The sequence below is a fragment of the Bos grunniens genome, chromosome 2, assembly GCF_055505025.1.
Source record: "Bos grunniens cultivar Pamir isolate PY7600 chromosome 2, Bosgru_T2T1.0, whole genome shotgun sequence".
Classification (NCBI taxonomy): domain Eukaryota; kingdom Metazoa; phylum Chordata; class Mammalia; order Artiodactyla; family Bovidae; genus Bos; species Bos grunniens.
Genome location: NC_141166.1, coordinates 33021750 through 33038671, shown reverse-complemented (window position 1 = coordinate 33038671; position 16922 = coordinate 33021750). Strand labels below are relative to the sequence as shown.

Genomic DNA, 16922 nt, shown 5'->3' with positions numbered 1-16922 from the left:
AAAATAAAAGATCAGGCTTAATGATCTTTAGATTCTTTTTTTTTCTCCTTCTCTTTCTTTTTCCTCTTTCCTCTCTCTTTTTCTTCCTCTTCCTTTCCTCTTTCAATTCTCTGTCTCCTGTCAATTCCTTAAGCTTGTCAATGGCCACTCCATACATTCTCACTACTCATCAACTAACTTATGTTGAACTCTAGTCATATGACCTAATTAAAACAAAATATATGTATTTTAAACAATTTTTTCTCCTCCAAAATCAGATTTTCCCCTATCAGTGTGTGCTTGATGGGCTAATATCTTCTGCTTCTGTTAGGACCATACCTAACAGAAGCAGAAGATATTAAGAAGAGGTGGCATGAATACACAGAAGAACTGTACAAAAAAGATCTTCATGACCCAGATAATCATGATGGTGTGATCACTCACCTAGAGCCAGACATCCTGGAATGTGAAGTCAAGTGAGCCTTAGGAAGCATCACCACGAACAAAGCTAGTGGAGGTGATGGAATTCCAGTTGAGCTATTTCAAATCCTAAAAGATGATGCTGTGAAAGTGTTGCACTCAATATGCCAGCAAATTTGGAAAACTCATCAGTGGCCACGGGACTGGAAAAGGTCAGTTTTCATTCCAATCCCAAAGAAAGGAAATGGCAAAGAATGCTCAAACTACCACACAATTGCACTCATCTCACACGCTAGTAAAGTAATGCTCAAAATTCTCCAAGCCAGGCTTCAACAATACATGAACCATGAACTTCCAAATGTTCAAGCTGGTTTTAGAAAAGACAGAGGAACCAGAGATCAAATTGCCAACATCTGCTGGATCATGGAAAAAGCAAGAGAGTTCCATAAAAACATTTATTTCTGCTTTATTGACTATGCCAAAGCCTTTGACTGTGTGGATCACAATAAACTGTAGAAAATTCTGAAAGAGATGGGAATACCAGACCACCTGACCTGCCTCTTGAGAAACCTGTATGCAGGTCAGCAAGCAACAGTTAGAACTGGACATGGAATAACAGACTGGTTCCAAATAGGAAAAGGAATACGTCAAGGTTGTATATTGTCACCCTGCTTATTTAACTTCTATGCAGAGTACATCATGAGAAATGCTGGGCTGGAGAAAGCACAAGCTGGAACCAATATTGCTGGGAGAAATCTCAATAACCTCAGATATGCAGATGACACCACCCTTATGGCAGAAAGTGAAGAACTAAAGAGCCTCTTGATGAAAGTGAAAGAGGAGAGTGAAAAAGTTGGCTTAAAGCTCAATATTCAGAAAATGCGGATCATGGCATCCGGTCCCATCACTTCATGGCAAATAGATGGAGAAACAGTGGAAACAGTGGCTGACTTCATTTTTTGGGGCTCCAAAATTACTGCAGATGGTGACTGCAGCCATGAAATTAAAAGATGCTTACTCCTTGGAAGAAAAGTTATGACCAACCTAGGCAGCATTTTAAAAAGCAAAACCATTACTTTGCCAACAAAGATCTGTCTAGTCAAGGCTATGATTTTTCCAGTAGTCATGTATGGATGTAAGAGTTGGACTATAAAGAAAACTGAGTGCCAAAGAATTGATGCTTTTGAGCTGTGGTGTTAGAGAAGACTCTTGAGAGTCTTTTGGACTGCAAGGAGATCCAACCAGTCCAATCTAAAGGAGATCAGTCCTGGGTGTTCATTGGAAGGAGTGATGTTGAAGCTGAAACTCCAATGCTTTGGCCACCTGATGTGAAGAGCTGACTCATTGGAAAAGACCCTGATGCTGGGAAGGACTGAGGGCAGGAGGAGAAGGGGATGACAGAGGATGAGATGGTTGGATGGCATCACTGACTCAATGGGCATGAGTTTGAGTAAACTCCGGGAGTTGGTGATGGACAGGGAGGTCTGGCGTGCTGCATCCATAGGGTCTCAAAGAGTCAGATAGTAGCCTATCCCTTCTGCAGGGGATCTTCCTGACCCAGGAATTGAACAGGGGTCTCCTGCACTGCAGGTGGATTCTTTACCAGCCGAGCCACCAGAGAACCCCTGCTATCAGAGTTCTGTGAAAATAATTGGAGTGCTGCATCCATAGGGTCTCAAAGAGTCAGATAGTAGCCTATCCCTTCTGCAGGGGATCTTCCTGACCCAGGAATTGAACGGGGGTCTCCTGCACTGCAGGTGGATTCTTTACCAGCCGAGCCACCAGAGAACCCCTGCTATCAGAGTTCTGTGAAAATAATTGGAAGAAATTAGTTAGTGCCACTTCACATTTTGAGGGGGAGGACCGGGAAGCAGAAGAGAGCATCTCACAATATACAGTTAATTAATAAAACTATTCGGAGTCTTAGAAAGACCACAGGCTGGTGTTTCCATCATGAAATAGGAAAATGGATATATTTGAAAGGACAACTGCATTATTCTTGCATATATTCACTGAGAGTTTAAAAAAATGGTTTATAACTTTTCTACAAGTTTTGGCAGTAAAAAAATCATTTCACATATTCTTTCATTGGTAGTAAATATACAACCAAGTTTATGTGGGCTTCCATTTTTAAACTACTGCTTATTAGAACCCACATTTGGTTCCAATCTCTTCCATTTAGAAAGATACAGTGTTTGGTTTGGCTCTTTTTTTTTTTTTTAAAGGAGTAGGCTTTATTAATCTAGCTCTCTAACACTAGAGGCTAAAATTCAACTGGATTATAACTAACTATATAAAGAGTGCTGCCGGCAAGCCACAAGGGGTTGGGGCCTGGCCACAGACATCCACCAAGATCAGCCTCCAAACACATAATTGGCAGGACTTTTGTCCTTTCATAGTGTTACAGAAGATAACAATGTGTTGTACAATTGATGTTATATTAAATTTGCTGAGTTACAGTAACATAAGCCTAAGTTTGTGTGTGGGTGTATGTATGAAAAAATATAGATCAAACACCATTTATACTTAGTACTACAAATGGGCTAACAATTTAACATTAACAATCTGAGATATATTGGCAAATGTAGCATATTTATTTATTCCTTTGATAAACATGTTTTCAAATACATAATTACTGAAGGCACACATCAATTTTCCTGAGTGGTAAGAATACCATACTGAAAAAACACACTTAGTGACTGCCCTTAGAAATTTTAGTTTACTGGGAAATATGGGCAATAAAAGAAGTAATTAAAATACGGTGCCATGAATGTTACAAAAGGAGAAATTTGGGGAACAATAGAAGTACAGAGCACAGAAACAAAAAATTCCTGTTGGAGGAAGTGATATTTTTGGCTTCATCTCAGAAATTAACTAGTGAATGTGACGTGTATGTGTCATGGTGTGGTGGGTGTTGAGATCTTCTTCACACCATATTTACTTATAATTTACTATGTCTCTTTTGGAAAACATATATTGCAATTTTTTTTTTTTTTGGTGTTGCAATTCTTTTTCTTTTTTGGAAGGAGAAACAAGAGAAATCAATGATAAGCAATGATACTGCCAACGCCCAGTTCCGTCATTTACTGTATCTACACATTTCTCTACTGATAAAAAGACACAATCTATTCTGAGAAACCAACATCTCTCCTAGAGAGGTTAACCGAAGCAGCAAAAGCTGACAGGTACAAAATAAGTCAAATATTAGGTGTGACCAGATCCTTATCCTGGACAATGTTGTGATATGGAGATTTAATTTTACCCTGCAGTTTGATGGAACTTTCATGGCCAGAGTCAATTTCAAGTAAAATTATCTGTCCCAGCTTAATCTAAGTGAAAGGAAACATTTTAGAGATTTTTGTAATGAGCACTACCTTCCAGACAGGGAGTTGGCCCACCCCTGTGGCCTGCAGGCCAAATCCTCCTTGTTTTAGCTATTTAATCACACAAAGGATCCCTGAAGGCCCACTCAGATGAGCCCAGATGAGCTCAGGAAAAACAGAGGGAGAAGAGCGAGTCTGTCCTCGGCAGGCACAGGGCGGGTCACTTGGCTTAGATGAATCTACTGGGCTTTCACATCTCTCGACCACCCCCTGTGCTCTTAGATGTCATCATTTTACCCTCCTTCTCAGAGCTGCCTTGTAAAATTCATGGGAAACTTTCAGAAGCTACTGAAGAAGTAACAGGGTAAAAAAAGCACCATAGATGTGTTCACAGCAGCTGTGAAGTAGGTTCAATTTTTAACAGCTATTCTGAATTCTCTTCTTCACATGGAAATAAAATTGGTAAATTTAAGCACTAATCTGGACATAGGAAAAGAATATTAGACACTTACAAGCAGCAAAATCATTTATGAGAGTTCTAGGTACATTATCTTATTATGCACATAATAAAAAGATGAGTTTTAAGCAAACAATTTAGTGATAATAAAACCAATAATTCCATCTGTCACTGACAAATAAACCTATGGTTTAAAAGGCCAAAAGACTAATTAAAACAGAAAAGAAGAAAGAAGGAACTTCCCAGCAAGTTTACTGGCAAGATACACATGACTGAATTTTTTTTAAGTAGACACACATAGGTGTGGAAAGAAACTGCAGAGAGAAAGGATTAGGACAGTTCAGTTCAGTCGCTCAGTTGTGTCCAACTCTTCGCGACCCCATGGATCGCAGCATGCCAGGCCTCCCTGTTCATCACCAACTCCCAGAGTTCACTCAGACTCACGTCCATCGAGTCAGTGATGCCATCCAGCCATCTCATCCTCTGTCGTCCCCTTCTCCTCCTGCCCCCAATCCCTCCCAGCATCAGAGTCTTTTCCAATGAGTCAACTCTTCGCATGAGGTGGCCAAAGTACTGGAGTTTCAGCTTCAGCATCATTCCCTCTAAAGAAATCCCAGGGCTGATCTTCAGAATGGACTGGTTGGAGAAGATCTCAAGAGTCTTCTCCAACACCACAGTTCAGAAGCATCAATTCTTCGGCGCTCAGCCTTCTTCACAGTCCAACTCTCACATCCATACATGACCACTGGAAAAACCATAGCCTTGACTAGACAGACCTTTGTTGGCAAAGTAATGTCTCTGCTTTTGAATATGCTATCTAGGTTGATCATAACTTTCCTTCCAAGGAGTAAGCATCTTTTAATTTCATGGCTGCAGTCACCATCTGCAGTGATTTTGGAGCCCCAAAAAATAAAGTCTGACACTGTTTCCACTGCTTCCCCATCTATTTCCCATGAAGTGATGGGACCGGATGCCATGATTAGGACAAAGAACCTCAAATTTCTTTAGGATCCAATCCCTCTGGTTTAATTAAAAGAAAAGATACAGAGAAAATAGTGGGGAGATGTGAATTCTGTATAAAATTTTGGATTCCCATCCAATTTAAGAAATGTTTAGAGAAGATAAATTACATTGAGTGATGCAAAGATGAGGGAGAGAAGGAAGATGGTTTAATCAGAGAGAAGGAAGAAGGGAAAGAGTCCACAGAGAGAGAAGTCTGAGAAAAGCAGAGGAGGGGCAAGTGAGGTTCTTGCTGAGGGAGTGTGTGTGTGTGTGTGTGTGTGTGTGCTAGTTGCTCAGTTGTATCTGACCCTTTGTGACCCCATGGACTAGTCTGTCAGGTTCCTCTTTCCATGGAATTCTCTACTCAAGAATACTGGAGTGGGTTGCCATTTCCTTCTCCAAGGGATCTTGCTGACCCAGGGATCGAACCTGCGTCTCTTGTGTCACCTCTGGTGGCAGGCAGATTCTTTACCATGTGAGCCACAAGAGAAGCCCGAGGGAATGTTAACCAACAATTATTACCAAAGGACAGTTTTTTAAGCTAGAAAATAAAAAGAAGAAAAGTCCTGCTCAGTAATTCTCAGAGGTAGCCTTTAAAAACAGCAAGGTGTTCTCATGGTTCCTCTCGTGGATTTGCACTGAACTACCCCATTTATACCAGCAGTTGCACACGGGGATCTGTTGTCCAAATATGACCGGCTCCGTGTATAATTTTTCTGCGTAGTGATTTTGTATTTGTATGTTTATGGGGGGATTTTTGTCAACATTTAAATTTTGGCACTATTTACATTTTTTCTTTTTTAATAACAGATTTCTAGTTTCTGTTAAAAAAATTGAAAAATCTGGCAGGACTGATATCATTTGCCCAATTTTCCCCGATCATCACCAGCCACGTCATTTATTTCTTTTGACTGCCTCTGCAGACATTTCAGCCTGTGCTCTCCTCATCTACGCTTGTACCAGCATCAGGCATTTTCAGGACCTATTCAGAAACAGAAGGGGCCCTAGAGAGCACAGGATGACTGACTCCGAGATCTCTTTCTTACTTTCTTATTACAGAAATTTAAAAATTCTGTCAGTGCAACTAGAGATTATTATACTAACTAAAGTAAGTCAGAAAGAGAAAGACAAATACTGTATGATATTAATTATATGTGGATCTAAAATATGATGCAAAGGAAACTACCTATGAGACGGAAACAGAATCACAGAAGTAGAGAACAGACTGGTAGTTGCCAAAGGGTAGGGGGTTGGAGGAAAGATGGAACAGAAGGTTGGGATTTAGCAGATATAAGTTTTTTCTGTATAGAATGGATAAATAACAAGGTAGGTCCTATTGTATAGCACAGAGAACTATATTCAGTATCCTGTGATAAACCATAATGGAAAAGAATATTTTAAAAAGGATATATATATATATATATATATATAAAATGCATGCATTGCATGCATACTCAGTCACTTCAGTAGTGTCTGACTCTTTGCAGCCCCCTGGACTATAGCCCGCCAGGCTCCTCTGTCCATGGGATTCTCCAGGCCAGGATACTAGAATGGGTTGCCATACTGTCCTCCAGGGGATGTTCCCAACTCAGGAATCGAACCCACATCTCCTGCATTGGCAGATGGATTCTTTAGCATTGAGCTACCAGGGAAGCCCATATATATAACTGAATCACTTTACTGGACAGCAGAAATTAACACATTATAAATCAACTATATGTCAATAAAAATATCGATAAGAAAATAATTTAAAATTCTGTCAAAATTACTTATTTGCCTATCTATTTTCCTACTAGATTTAAAACTCCACCAGAAAAAACAAACTGTTAAAAAACCTCAACCAATGTTTGATCCATCATTTCCTTCCCAGCATTTAATATAAGCAGTAAGTGATTCAATGAATCTTGAAAGCCACAGACAATCCCACAATAACCAAGCACTGGACCAGAGGCCCAAAACACAGCTCAGACCAACACCCATGGAAACTCATGACTCACCGGAATACAGTCCTTCTGCCTTACGGAAACTAACTGCTTCTGTTCCGACCCACTTGATATGCAAGTCGACAACTGGAAAGGAAAATGTGAGTTTGTCAGTATGGCAAGATACTTCTGAACCAAAAGCAAAACTCCAGGATAAGAGTGAGAGGCGATAAAATAAGCTATATATTCATAGTAGAGTCAAATTTTATGCACAGTAATATAAATGTTTCACAGGGGAGGGAGTTGGGGCAGGTGGAGAAAACGTAGTTTTCATTAATGTCTATAGTGATCTCCTATTGCCTTCAACCCCCTAGTCCTGCTGATTCAGTGGAATAAATCTGTTAATAAAAAGAATGTTTTAAGAAATTATTAAAACCTCAGTCTCTTGCAATCTAAAGCAAATGCATTTGTAATTAGTCCAAAGTTTGAACACGCTATTAGACCATTTCATTTTTCTCAAGCAATCTTCCTTCCTCCTCCTCTGTCTCAGTGTAACATTCAGACATCATGTTGCTCAGGGTCTCTGGTCACACAGCTTTCCTCTCAATCACCAGGGAATGATGTTGATGATCTCATGCAAGGTAACTGCTCTGATCTGGCCCTGGCTACTCTGAATTGTGTTGCATTCTACATTGTGGCACTCCATATTCTTGCCTGGGAAATCCCATGGGCAGAGGAGCCTGGAGGGCTACAGTCCAGGGGTGTGGCAAAAAGTCAGACACGACTGAGCACAGCACCACCACTACGTTGTGGTTAATCTTACATATCCTTTGGTTAAGTAATGGTTTTGTACTGCGTTTCTATTCTGATGCTAACCACCGTAGTTAGCACTAGATTCTACAGATTTAAGGACACAGTCCCCAACAAGACTACCTTCAGTGAAGATGCCAGTCACAAGTGCAGGGATCCCCAGGACACCACAAGCCTGACCAGCTGGCTCAAATCCTGGGAGTTCCCAAGATCTCCACTCAGGTTTGATCATTTGCTAGAATGACTAACAGAACTCAGGAAAGTGCTATACTTACAACTACAGTTTTACTATACAAGCTATAAATCTGGACTGGCTAGATGAAGAGACACTTAACATGAGGTCTGGAAGGGTCCCAAAGGCAGAGCATCTGTGCCTTCTCTCCATGGAAACCAGAGTGTGTCATCCTAATCAGTAAGTTCCACCAAGCTTAAAACTACACTTATCAAACTCGTCTTTAAATTCCATCCTCCCCTCCCCGTCTGCAACATCCACAACCACACACTTTGAAACTGTAATAAAACACTAGGTTACAAGAGAAAAGGGCTTGAAGCATATAGACAATTTTCCTCCCCAAATTGTCTAATTTTGATAAAATTAGGAGATGTAACTCGTGCTGCAATTCATGGGGTCGCAAAGAGTCGGATACGACTGAGCAAGTGAACTGAACTGAACTGAATTCATTTACATATTAGGAAATTCATTTTACAAAACGGACCCTTGAATATATCAAGTACTGGATACCTCTGTTGAGGGGAATGATGAGACTTTTACTTTTATACTGCATATAAAACATGTTTCACTTTCTTGTATTTTTGTGTTTAAAATGTTTTAAACAGATAGAAAAATTAGTCAGTCAAAATACATTCTTCCTCTTGTTTTCGAACAAGGATGTAGTTTCAAGAGGGACATAACTGGGATAATGAGAAAAGAAAAGGGTCCCATCTAGTTGCCCCAGATCAGTGCCTCCGAGACACGAGACCCAGGTCACTCTTGCATCCATAGGTTAATACAGGGGGAACACAAGTCAGGTGTTGATGCCATCAGGATTCTGATGGATTGTTAGTAGGATCAGGATGCCTTCTGCCTTCTTCCCAGACTCACAGAGCTCCTATGGACTCCTGTCTCTGAAAGTTTTCAGTCCTTCCAAGTTCTGTTGCACAATTTCTCACTCAGTCATATTCATACAACCCCAGTTCATGTTCCAAGAATTTGTCTGTTGATTTGAGTGTTTGGTTCCATAGCATACATTTTGCCATAGATGCTGTATTATAAATGATGGTTAAATCCTCAAAACTGCCCACGAAAAGCTCTTTAAAGTTAATGTATTTGAAATATATACTACAGATAGTACCATATTAACTATGCTTAACCAGCATGTATAATAACCATGTTTATAGAGAGGAAAACATATTTCATTTTGCAACTAGAGATGCCAGGATTGTACCTGGAGAGAGGAGAATTGAGAGTAAGAGGAAATTGGTCAGGGGGGAAACCAAGGACTTCATCACTTTATGGACATCAGAAGAAGTACCTGACCTGGGCATCTTTTGCCCTTAATCTGTTCATCTTTTATCCAGAAATGATAGTTTGACTTTACTTTGGAGAACTACCCCTATCCTTCTCCGTGTATGTGCTTTGGATGGTCTTACCTTCCCTATGACTCCAAGGTGGGGAATGCATGACCCAGGCAGTCCTGGCCACAATTTGCAGTTCAGCGATGGCCATGGTCTTTCTCTCCAGTTAGATCACGGACAACAGGAGGGCACATAGCATGACCTAAACACATTTGTATCTTCCAGGCGACATAGCACAGTGCGGAGTACTAACAACGCAGCCATGTCCAGGTAAGGAAGAGAAGGCAGCTGATCCGAGACCATGTGTCAGGCTTTTTACATAGCCTACTGAAGTGTTATGTAACTTCCTGGAACAATAATTGTTGCCAATTAGTGTTTTACCGGAAACCTGTTATATTCTGGAAATAAAATCTAAATAATCATACTAATTTTAAAATATTTAAGTTTTTTAATAGGACTATGATAAGAAAAATATGTAATTCTCCTTAACAATTTATAGTGGTACATAGCTCACTTGCCATAAGAAGGAACAATAATAATGTCTGCTCTACCTGACTCACAGGTTAAAAATCCTCTCTTGAGAGTTTTAAAGATTAAAAGGGATACATTTTGTGAATGAACTATGCACTATACAGATAGTATTATTATTATTATCATTACTGTTATTATTATTGCCATCTCTTATCCATTCAAATCAATTAAGACATGAAAAACAAGTCAGGACTGATTGAAGCCATGTAAGCTACAAACTTCTCTATAATTTGAGGTGAATGAATAAATTAAACCATATCTCACACACACACACATACATAAACTCACACAACACCTGCCAAAGAATCTTAAATATGATTATTTCAGGATGAGATGGTTGGATGGCATCACCAACTCGATGGACATGAGTTTGAGCAAACTTTGGGAGCTGGTGATGGACAGGGAAGCCTGGTGTGCTGCAGTCCCATGGGGTCTCAGTCGGACATGACTGAGTGACTGAACTGAACTGAATATAAATAAAATAAGTGATAATTGTGTCCCTAGGGAAGTGATGAATTTTCTTATAATTTGGCAATGCTGCTGTTGCTGCTAAGTCGCTTCAGTCGTGTCCGACTCTGTGCGACCCCATAGACGGCAGCCCACCAGGCTCCTCTGTCCATGGGATTCTCCAGGCAAGAACACTGGAGTGGGTTGCCATTTCCTCCTCCAATGCATGAAAGTGAAAAGTCAAAGTGAAGTCGCTCAGTCGTGTCCGACTCCTAGCGACCCCATGGACTGCAGCCTACCAGGTTCCTCTGTCCATGGATTTTTCCAGGCAAGAGTACTGGAGTGGGGTGCCACTGTCTTCTCCAATTCGGCAATAGAACTCCTTAATAATAGGAATTTGCATTCATGTTGTTGGTTAACAGCTTTGCCTTAACACATGAAAGTATTCATCTCTATTCTAAACATCATTTTTTAGTAGTTGTTGTTTTTTGCCCAAATAATATATCTATTCTCTCAGATTGTTACCGGAGTATCTCTTTTAAAAACTGGCTGTGATTAGCTTGGCTTTGAGTTTGTACCGCAGGAGCCTCAGAGACCATACAGAAACCTTGATTTCCCTGGTACAAGTCTGTTCCTCATTATCCAAAATATATCCTTACTTGGAAACTACACCCACGTTCTTTCAAATATCATCCAGTCTGACACAGTATAATGATCTTCCCTATCTGAGGACACAGTAAGAGCAAGTGGCAGGAGAGGGAAAATGAATCAGTGACTTTTTGTCCCTGACTCTGCCCTGGGCATCCTGTCTCATTATCTGGGAGAAAGGGCAGAAGACTGCTTACCTCCCCATAGAGTACCTACCAACAGCTTAAAATATTCAGCCAGTGGTCTGAGCCTTACTTTCAGTGAGTTCTCAAGAAAACATGTGGCACTGGAGCACCTGAAGAACCAGCATGGTTAAACCATGGATGCTTTCAAACCAAGCATCTTGCTTTCATTTCCATTTGTTTAAAAAGTAAATCAATGAATAAATAATAAAAAGCTCCAGACAGAGCATTGTATAGCAAGGCATTTGTCAAAGAGCCAAAGAAATCTGGACATCATCAATTACACTGGAAAAGCATATTGTAATGCAGGATTAGGGCAATGAGGCCAGTACAAAACTCCAGCAGGGAAAGTCAGCATGAAATTCCACTCGTAAATTCAGCAGCAACTCTGACTATAACCAGTCCTTCAGCTATGAAATGAGAACCTCTTAGAAATCACTCTTCTTTTCATCTAGAGGCAACACGTGCTAAGTCCTTCAGTCGTGTCCAACTCTTTGTGACCCTATGGACCATAGTCCACCATGCTCCTCTGTCTAAGAGGCTTCTCCAGGCAAGAATACTGGAGTGGGTTGCCATTTCCTCCTCCAGGGGATCTTCCAGACCAATGGGTCGAATCCATATCGCTTATGTCTCCTACACTGGCAGGCAGATTCTTTTTACCACTAGGGCCATCTGGGAAGCCCACCCAACTCTAATTCCAGATCTGCCCGACATGGACCGAGAAACTTGAGCAGAGCATTCCAGCAAGTGCCAAGGACAGTTCCCTACACATGGTGCACATTTGTGGCTAAATTTACATCTACCTCTCTGTTCCTAAGATTTCTTATTTAGAAAATCACCCCATTAACACAGTAAATAACATTCCCATGCTTACACTGTGTACCACTACATCATTCTTCCTGGTTTAAAAACTATTCTCATACTCATACTCTCATGAAACATTCATATTAACTGTGGAACAAAGATGGAACAAGTGTTATTATCATGTCACAGATGAGATAAAGCTCAGGTTCATTAACTAGCAGTCACACAGCTATTAATAGTAGGTTGTGTAGCTATTTAACTCTTCATAGAGTTGTTGGATAACTTCCAAGAGAACGCATCTAAAATTACCTGGTAGGTAGGAAAGACCCCATAAGTAGTAGTTATATGGAGAGGTAGGACACAGTAATTAAATCATAGGTTTTGAGTTTTCTATCTAGGCTTCATCACTTATCAGTGTTGTGACATTAGGAAAGCTTCTAAGCCTTCTCAAATTCATTTCCCTCACCTGTGAAACAGGAATAAGAACTGCTACCTCATTCAATTGTTGTGAAAAGTAGATGAAAAACCATAGACAAAGCACACAACACATAACTCAGATTCTCCAAGCATGTTATTACCTCTGTAAGTGATAAATGTGAAAATAAAACAAGATAACTTACATGATGATAGAACAAAGTCATGACTGAAAACACTTTGAAGGAAAAATGCAAAGCAAAGAGAATGGATGAGAAAAAGAAGCAGACTGACTGAAAGTAAAAATCATTACTTCATTATAATAACTTACTAATTATTTTTGCTATTGAAAATCCATAGTATCATGAACCTAGCCCACTTCACATGAGATAATATAATGGGGAAACAATTGCAAAGGACATGAGAGTGGAGAAAAAGAGTTGAGGAGACAGGAAACATACTTCAATTCTTAAAATGCCTTAGTCTTAGAATCATCTAAAGTTATTACAACTCTATATAAGGAAATTTAGCAAGAGGCAAAGACAAGAGAGAAGTTAAAAACACAAGGTTACCAAAGTGTGAGGGAGCAATTTGAGAGGAGTTGGGAAGAAAATGTTGACAATAAATTAAAGCCTTAAAGGAAGGAGATTTACCAAGCAGATTATGCTGATCCATCAAAAACAAGGCGTTACATCCACCACCTCCTTTTACTCTCAGGATCACTATCACTTATTAAAAGTGAGTTGGACATCTTTTACTGTGCAGCTATCTTTGTAGAAAGGTCTTCTCATTCTTTCTTTCCAGGAGAAGGTCAGATCTGTCTCCTGGATTTCTGTACAAGAGATGCTGAGCAGCCTCTGCCTCCTCCTCAAACTTCAAAATGGCCGTTGAGGACTTTTTCAGACTCCGTCCAGGTGGGCAAGATGGTTTTGAGAGGCCAGGGTCATTTTTAAGAACCACAACTCCACTAGTAGCATTATGATGCTTATTTCTCTCCAAGGCCTTTCTGGCACCTGAAGGAATTTTTCATATTAATTTTCTAATGATCTATCTTGGAAAGAGACAGTAGTAGGCTTCCTCTTTTGTACCGTTTCCTTCAAAAAAATGCCAGATAGTTTTAATGTATTAGCATTTCAATAAAACTAATCCTTTCTTTATAATAAATTATAATGATCTTGTAAAAGGCAGCATTGAGATATATATATATATATATATATATATATATATATATATATATATCATCAGTTCAGTTCAGTTCAGTCGTTCAGTCGTGTCCGACTCTTTGCAACCCCATGAATCGCAGCACGCCAGACCTCCCTGTCCATCACCATCTCCCGGAGTTCACTCAAACTCATGTCCATCGAGTTGGTGATGCCATCCAGACATCTCATCCTCTGTCGTCCCCTTCTCCTAATGCCCCCAATCCCTCCCAGCATCAGAGTCTTTTCCAACGAGTCAACTCTTCGCATCAGGTGGCCAAAGTACTGGAGTTTCAGCTTTAGCATCATTCCTTCCAAAGAAATCCCAGGGCTGATCTCCTTCAGAATGGACTGGTTGGATCTCCTTGCAGTCCAAGGGACTCTCAAGAGTCTTCTCCAACACCACAGTTCAAAACCATCAATTCTTTGGTGCTCAGCTTTCTTCACAGTCCAACTCTCACATCCATACATGACCACTGGAAAAACCATAGCCTTGACTAGACGAACCTTTGTTGGCAAAGTAATGTCTCTGCTTTTCAATATGCTATCTAGGTTGGTCATAACTTTTCTTCCAAGGAGTAAGCGTCTTTTAATTCCATGGCTGCAATCACCATCTACAGTGATTTTGGAGCTCCAAAAAATAAAGTCTGACACTGTTTCTGCTGTTTCCCCATCTATTTTCCATGAAGTGATGGGACCAGATGCCATGATCTTCGTTTTCTGAATGCTGAGCTTTAAGCCAACTTTTTCACTCTCCTCTTTCACTTTCATCATGCACATATATGTGTATGCTACTGCTGCTGCTGCTAAGTCGCTTCAGTCGTGTCCAACTCTGTGCGACCCCATAGATAGCAGCCCACCAGGCTCCCCCATCCCTGGGATTCTCCAGGCAAGAACACTGGAGTGGGTTGCCATTTCCTTCTCCAACGCATGAAAGTGGAAAGTGAAAGTGAAGTTGCTCTGTCGTGTCCGACTGTTTGCAACCCCATGGACTGCAGCCTACCAGGCTCCTCAGTCCATGGGATATTCCAGGCAAGAGTACTGGAGTAGGGTGCCATCGTCTTCTCCGATATATGTGTATATGTGTGTGTATTTGCATTATACTCATGTTCATTATACAAAAAATACAAGCCAAATATAAAAAATAAAACAGAATTAATTGGTTGATTCCCTGACTAATGTGTGTGTGCTCAGTTGTGTCCAACTCTTTGTGACTGCATGGACTGTAGCTCTCCAGGCTCCTCTGTCCATGGAATTCTCTAGGCAAGAACACTGGAGTGGGTTGCCATTTCCTCCTCTAGGGGACCCAGAAATTGAACCTACATCTCCTACATCTCCTGCATTGGCAGGCAGAGGTACAACATAGATATTATGCCTGAAATTAAATTAAATGGCATCTGAGTTTTCAAAGTCAAGGCAAGGGGCCCATAAGGGTACTTGCCAAAGGGGGTCTGTGGACACTATCTGACTTGGGCAGTCAATGCCATGACTTCAAGTTCTGCTAAAGGGGTCCCTACAATAGCCCCCTAAAGAAGGAAGTGTCCTTAACAGTGGCTGATGTACAAATTTCCATGTCTATAATTTGTAAATCTTCCCACTTGACAGCAACTTGCTGGGCTAAGATAGATACTTCACCAAGATCAGCCAATGTCTAAAATGATTCATAGCCTCTGTGAACTGAAGATGGAAATAGGTGTTCAGCTGAGGAATCAGAAAGGTAAACACAACAAAGCTGAGTTATATTAATGACAAACCATAATCCATGAATCATCCCACGTGGCTGGACAGAAAAATGGCGATTCTTTGAGTTTCTTCATCATCATGAGATTTGGCTGTTACTATGGTTTCTGGTCTTCCCTCAGAGCCTAGTAATTCCATTTCTCATGCATTTAAGAGGCCATATGGCTAAGATTTCTTATTTACATGTGTATCCTCTAACCACTTAGGCCTATTCCTTGGAAAGAAAAAAGCATAGTGAGCACAATGATTCTAAGAGTCTCCTTTTTTTTTTCTCATGGAAACTTTTAATTAGAAAACCTTGACTCTCTCAACACTCAACTAATCCTGCCACAATGACTCTCTGCCCAAACCATGGGTGTTTACCCTGGACTGCCTTCTATTCATCTGTATGCCTTGTCTCCCAAATCAATTATGAGTTTTTGGAGGAGAAAGAACTCTGTCTGGATCTGGTATAAAGTTGACCAGTCATTTTCAAAATGGTCTGGACTAAAGATTGCACTTCATCAACACTTTCTTCAGTGGGTAAGCAAACACCCTCTTCCTCCAGGGATAAAAATGACGCAAGCGTGTTCTATTTCTTATCTTTTTTGCTTTTTTTAAATTAATCTCTCCCAGCAAGCCTACATTCCCAAACCATTTGCACAATATATTCAGTATGTTTAAGGGATCAGAAAGCTTCCTAGTCCACTTAGGGGTATGTTGACTGAGACTTGTTCCTGTATACTTCTAGTATATTTTTTAAAAAATCTTATCTTTTTATCTTATGTCTTTGAAAATCTACATTTCTCATGTAGATCTTAAACATGACACATCATCACAAATACTATATTTGAGCATTTTGGTCAAAATTCTCTTTGTTTTTTACCCCATGATTTGTATAACCTCAAATAACTGTGGAATCTGTCATACACTTGTTCCTGCAGGAGAGATAAAAGCCAGTGAAAGCAAACCTCACAGTGACCTCACAGGAATTCAGGACTCCCCAGCACTCAGCATTCACAAGCTCACTAAGTATATCTCAGCTTGACTTCCAGGAGCAAAACAGCAGATCCAGCTCACCATTATAAGTCAATTGTTTGTTCACAATATTCACACCTTCCTTGCACAACCAGTATGTGCCAGGTGCTTTCCAGCAACAGTATTCCTCCATAAAGAGCACTGGCAGGAATACAACATTCAAAGCAGATAATACTAGGTTTATAAAATAAATTGCAGGAAAGTACAGGCTAGAAAGGGGGCTGTATCTATTTTTTCCCACTATAACCGTTTATTAAAATATCTTGTTTACAATCAATACTAAAAACAGATTGAGGAAAAGAATTGATACATGTACATGTATAACTGAATCACTTTGCTGTATACCTGAAACTAACACAACACTATTAATTAATTATACACCAATAAAAAATTAAAAAAAATTTTTAATGCTGAAGATTAAGAAAGATTGAATCCTAATGAAAGGAAATGTA

At 40.1% G+C, this 16922-nt stretch overlaps 1 long non-coding RNA gene across 1 annotated transcript in view; it reads right to left on the bottom strand.

Moving 5' to 3' along the window:
• LOC147377890 (uncharacterized) overlaps positions 1-7252 on the bottom strand; it is a 110427-nt gene extending 103175 nt beyond the window's left edge. Inside the window, exon 1 of the long non-coding RNA XR_015142367.1 lies at positions 7179-7252. This is a non-coding gene — a long non-coding RNA (uncharacterized LOC147377890). The remainder of the gene's footprint in view (positions 1-7178) is intronic.
• Positions 7253-16922: the final 9670 nt, after the last annotated feature.